We start from the raw sequence: 6,375 nt of genomic DNA on the forward strand, positions 1-6,375 counted from the left end.
GCTGCTCCTCTGGGGATACTCCTACCAGGGCCGTCAGCCATGCTTGTAAAGATGACACAGTGGAATAAACTCCTTTTCCTCTTCCCTGTAACGCCAGGATGATATCTCTCACACTGTTGCATGCACCGTACGGGTATCTTCAGTACTGGGAAGGGACCCTGTGAGTTGCTGTTTGCAGAGGGACAGACCCACTTTTTAAACTCAGCACAACAGACTAAAACCACACTGTGTTTCATTTAATGATTGCTCTGGCACAAAGCTTTCAAATAAGAAGCACTAGACAATTTTAAACCTGAGCAAGCCAAACATTTCATTTGGTATTCACTTAACTCCACTTCAGCTCATTAAAACCTCTGCTGCACTGAAGAAGGCAAAGAGGGCAATATGATTAAGACAGCGTGATTAGGGCAGGGCAGATGGGGTTTCTCTCAGCTGAGAGTTAACATCGTAGAATCGTTTTAGTTGGAAGAGACCCTGACAATCATCAATTCCAGCCATAACCTTACTCTAGCACTACACTATGCCCCTAAGAACCTCGTCTAAATGCCTTTTAAACCCCTCCAGGGATGGTGACTCAACCATCTCCCTGGGCAGCCTGTTCCAATGCCTGACAACCCTTTCCGGGAAGAATTTTTTCCTAGTATCCAATATAAACCTCCTCTGGCACAACTTGAGGCCATTTCCTCTTGTCCTGTCACTTGCTACTCAGGAGAAGAGACCAACCCCCTCCATGCTCCAACCTCCTTTCAGGCAGTTGCAGACAGTGACAAGATCTCCCCTCAGCTCCTGTTCTCCAGGCTGAACAGCCCCAGCTCCTCAGCCGCTCCTCATCACACTTGTGCTCCAGGCCCCTCACCAGCTTCATTGCCCTTCTCTGAACTCTCCAGCACCTCAATGTCTTTCCTGCAGTGAGGGGCCCAAAACTGAACACAGGATTCAAGGTGAGGCCTCACCAGTGCCCAGTACATTTGAGGCAATCCCGTTCTTTAAGGAGAACAGCGCTTGGCCCCTTGGGCCAGGCCAGGATGGAGGTGAGCACCAGGCACCGGGCTTCTCAGCTCCTCAGGTACCCTGCAAGGTGACGCTTTCGGGATAAACCTGGCACTGTGCAGAATGACCCAGCTGTTTACCTACATATCCCCAGAGCAGTATTCCTTAGAGACATGATACTGATAACTCCTCAGCTGTGATTCAGAAGGCATCTTATTGCATTTACACAAGTAATCATATATATATACATGTCAGTTGCTTCTGTGAAATAGAAGAGATACAGCAACTATATTAATACAATCCTGGCAGCTATGAAAAGATGGGGGATGCCAGCTGAGTCTGTTGTGGTGTCCCTGCTGCAACAACGGGGTCCTGCAGGTGTCAGGGCCAATGTCCTGGCTTGGAGGTGCCCGATGCCCAGGGCTGGGGCTGCCCCTGCTGCCCCCCGCCTGCCCTGCTTCCTCACAGGGAGCCGAGGCACCACACCGCCTTTTCATGGCCCAGGATGCAAATGTGCAATTTCGGCAAAATCCATCTCCCATTTGTGTTTAATCACAAAACTTTTTCCGTCTCCTCCCAAATGAAGACCCAGGACAATAGCCAGTGCTGGATTTAGGCAGATGGGTTCTCAGAGAGTCTTCTGCTCTGCCAGCGCTCTGCCATCCGTGGTGGGCCAGGGTATGACCATTCCAGGTGCATTTTCCACCTCCTTCCTTGCCACTTTCTCTGGAAGCAGCTTGGTTGGGATCTGTGGCTGATCACTTCAGTTTTGAATATAGGTGCTGTGTGATTTCCAAATGCAAAACTCACATTAAGGAGAATTGCAGCACAATAAAAATAGGCTTCATAGACTGGCCTGTCTAGTCAGTCAGGAGGGCAATCCAACAGCACAGGGAAAAGGAAGGTCTTTATGGAATGGTAGTCCTGACACACAAAGGAATATAAATACACACCAGTGGCTTTTTTGCCATCCTTCCTGACAGTGGCCAGCAGCAGATACATGGAAGAGCGCCCCAACAGCATTCCCACACAATATCCCAGCCTGAAGCCTTTTGAAGTTTAGGTCTCCTTACACCACAAGCGGCACCCTTGTCTTTAAAACAATTAATGTAACTCAGCATCTAAAAACAATCCCATGGAGTCATACATTACCTTGTTCTTCAGCATTTCAGTCATTCCAGCTGCTCCACAGTGTCATGAAACATGTTTTGAGAAAGAAAAATATCCAAAACGTTTCCTAGGGCAAAATATTTAGAAGTAAACGCAACCTCTCACTCCTTAGAGCACATGCAAACCATGTTGTTTCAGAAAGTGCTGGAGGCTCTGGGTGAGGAGGACGGGGAAGTCCTGGCCGCTCCTTGGTGCCCAGAGCCCATGGGTGGCTGGAACCGCAGATGCCCTGCCAGATGATGAACAATTCAGGCTGTGCCAAGCTGTGTTCTCCTGCATGAGCTCAAAACCTGAAAACAACTAAACCGGTACAAATCTGATTCTTCTCCAAAAACATGATCCTTGGTGGAAGTGCTGTGTACGCTGACAGGGGAGCCGTGTGTCAGCACAGGGCTCGGCCCGAACACCACAAGTGCTGCTGGGGACCCGGAGCCGTCCCCGCTCTAACGCTGCACCCACAGCCAGGAAAACTCACTCTCTAGCTGGCAACGAGTAGCATGAAGGAGGGAAATTCTCTTCATTAATGTTATGCATTTTTTCTTCCTCAATCAAAAGTTTAAAGGAGGCACAGAGCCGTGGCTGGACCTCAAATACTGTGTTAACTGAATCTGCAAATATGTGGGACCCTCCTGTTCATGTTCTGCTGCTCAGGTACTTTCTGGTAGCCCCCAAAACAACAATAATCATCTCAAGAATGGTCAATTTACTTAAAGTAACAGTACCTTCATCTCATACACTACAATTTTATATTCATTTTCTTTGGGAGCACATGAAGGAAATTAGGTTAAGCCAAGACCTGGATTTAGGCACGCGTTTTTCCTTTGAGCACAAAAAGGAAAAGGTTGAGACACCTTCATTTAGGTGACCTTGATTCATCACCCAATGCCAGCTTCTGAACTTTCTATGCATCATTGTCTCTGTGTGTGACGAATACTTTTGAACACCTGGACCACAGCCGGTGCCCAAGAACTGATGCACCCTTGTTTAGGAAACTTGGAAGCATTGCCCTCAGAGGTCTCTGACATGAGACCCTTGGCAGGTGCTTAAAACCAAACCAGTCTGCGAGGTGCTCCAAGGGAAAAGGAGGCAGAAGTCAGACAGCATCTCCCCCTGCTTCACCCCCTTCAAACTAATTGTGTGACCTGAAAGCTCATACCTTAATTATCCAGGAAATAAATTACACTGGCTCCTCCTGGTGGCTGATCACACCAAGCTCAACACGCACGGATGTGGTTCTTGGCGATTGGCGCTCATCATCATTTGGATAAGTAGCCATGCATTTTATTTACACTGTGATGGAGCCTGGAGCCTTCAGCCAAAACCAGCCGGCCTCCTGTTGTATCTGACACAAATACTAATGGCCACCGCACTTGGCTGTTGCATCGTGAACTTTTTGCCCATCGCTGGCTGCTGATGACAGCAGCCGTCAGTAGCCTTGCAGGAGGTTGGGGGGCTGCAGGGGTGCAGCTTGCTGACGGCTTGTAACTGGTGTGCGCTGCTGGGATTCAGCTCCAGAAGGAAAACCAGAATAACACAGCTGAAAAGGTTGCTGGTGGAGGTGGTAATGCATACAGTCAAAGGAAAGCAGCTGGATTATGATTTGAGCCAGTTTGTGTCTCCTAAGCAAGCCCACCTGGCATTCATGTTTTTAATGTCACGACTCTCTTCTGCAGTCCCGAGAGCCAGCGTCCCCCACCTGGGAGGCTGACCTCAGGAGGGGAATGTGGGCACGGCAGAGGACACAGTGTCTTTGCATGGTAAAATTTGAATAAATATCCTGCAGGAAAGCAGGCCCAGTGACCGAGCACGCTGACAGGCTAGCCCGGAGACCTGACTGCATTTGAAGGACTGTGGTTATAATTACTGTCACCATCGCTTGCATCAAGAATTACAACCACATGAATTTGGAGCCTCATCACTTTTAGTCAGTGCTTTAAAGCTGGCTCTCCCTTACACACGCCCAGTGGTTTTCTTGACCTATTTTTGGGCAGCGAGAAATTATTTATTTTTATACCTAGACTTCCCAATTAACCATGATATACAATAAACAAGGGGCTGAGAGGAACAGGAGAAAGGTGCCTGGCTCTGCACTCCTGCCCAGACTACACAACGCAACAGGGAGCAGCCCTGGATGTAGGTAGTGCTGGCCGCTGTTTCAGAAATCCATCCCGTGGAAAATGCCGAGTGGTGCTACAGAGCACCAAAAGGAGATGAGGATTCCCGCAGGCTCTGTTTTGTCAGGTGTTCTGTGGAGAAGAAGAAATTCACACAAGCCAGAAACTGTTACAAGTGCGAGAGACGAGACCTCTAGAGTTCCTTCTCCATCCCTCTCCTTCCCGACAGCTGAAGTGTTTGGTAATTGAACTGTATCGAAGGTCGTTATGGTGAAATCATACAGCAGCTCAGGGGAGCGTTTGTATGTGTTAGGGCAGGAGGATAAGTTACTGGGTTTGTGGTTGGACAAGTGGACCTGTGCTCCCTGTTACATCTGCATGTTTTGTTGTCACTCCAATACATGTGCCATGGAAGCAGCCCTTATATACAGCTCACGTATAACATTTGAGCTTTAGACCCAGCCTTTATATACAGCTCACATATAACATTTGTGCTTCAGACCCAGCCCTTATATACAGCTCACATATAACATTTGTGCTTTAGACCCAGCCTTTATATACAGCTCGTATATAACATTTGTGCTTCGGACCCAATCCTTTTCTGTTAAGCCTCAACAAGGATCCATCCATAGGCACCTCTGACCCTCAACACAATGTCATCTCTATGGACAGGCAGGGCTGAGGAGCACACTGTCACCACAAGGAAGACGAGCAGGAAGACAGAGGACATCAGAGTTTTCAACAAGCACAAAAAAAAAAAAAAAGACCCTCCTCTCTTACTTTGAGATTGAGAAAAATGTCCAGAAAAAGCAAAGAAAAGACAGAAAAAGACATAGATATGGTCACAGATCTGGGCCAGGGACACAGGAGAACCTATCTGCTAATATTCTGAGGAAAAACACATTTTTCTTAGTTTGGAGATCAGATGAGTGATGAAACGTGTAAAAAAGAAGGCTTGAAATAATTTAGATGTATATTTTAGTGGAGAAGTATAATTTAAACATGCAAATATGAACAGTAATAGAGGCGATACATCTATAGCCAGTGGGGAGGCCTCAGAAGTTGGGCAGATCTGTAAAAATTAGCTTCCCCATGGCTTAAGGGGCTGGTACAGGAGTGAAGGTCTCTTCAGGTGCAGTGTCTCTGTGAGGAACACGAGCGTGGGCAGCTGGTCGGACTGAAGCTCTGCCTTGTACTCTGCCTCTTGTAATATCTTAGAGCGAATCCCCACAAAAGCACGTGAGAACAAGACAACGTGTAGTTTTACCTCCCCGAACTGAATATATTCTGGCCCAGCCTCCAGCAATCTGCAGCTCGGGGACTTCCTGAGCCATATATAGTATCTTTACGTTCAGCGGTTGCTCCTGCACAGCTGGCCGAGTCTGTTCCCACGGAGCGCAAATCCACTCTATTCACCAGCGGGCAGCTGTGCCAGCTCGCTGAGAGATGCCCCGCTGGTGTTGCTGTCCTAGTTATGTGGCATGTGCTATATTTTCACTTTATTTAGGCTATGAAGTCAATATGAAATGTTTATAAAATGCAGCACTGAAAAATTGAGAGGATTATTTCTATAAGTGTGAAGACTTTGAAGGTGACAGTACTGTATTTCTTTAGGACTGGCTTTGTGTTTGTTCCTACAGTGCCCATTACCAGGAGATCATATGGGATATTCTGAATAGCTCTATGCTGCAAAATACTTTTTTTTTTTTCCAAAACATATCTGTGTGTGGTTCCCTTCTTCTCCATATTTAAAGCAAATGGTCCATTTTCATATAATTGTTATGTGGAGTCAGAGGCAAATATTGATAGATAGTGACAGAATTTAATTTATTTCTTTGCTGAAGATTGATTTTTCTTGGGTTTTGACAGCACTGGCTGCCTTCCCAGAAACATCTCTGAATTTATCATCACTGGGTGCCAAACTGAGACAGAAAGAACAACTTTTAACTATAAAACTCCTCAAAGTGTGGGGACACTTCAGCATGATGAAGTTCCAGCCATAACCCTGAGTGCCACAGAGTAAGGACAGCTGGGGAGAATCGAGGCAGTGAATTAGCGACAGTGGAGGGAGATCAGCTTTACAGAGGGGTATCCTTTTCTA

This window comes from Caloenas nicobarica, chromosome 2 (assembly GCF_036013445.1).
Source record: "Caloenas nicobarica isolate bCalNic1 chromosome 2, bCalNic1.hap1, whole genome shotgun sequence".
NCBI classification, from domain to species: Eukaryota; Metazoa; Chordata; class Aves; order Columbiformes; family Columbidae; genus Caloenas; species Caloenas nicobarica.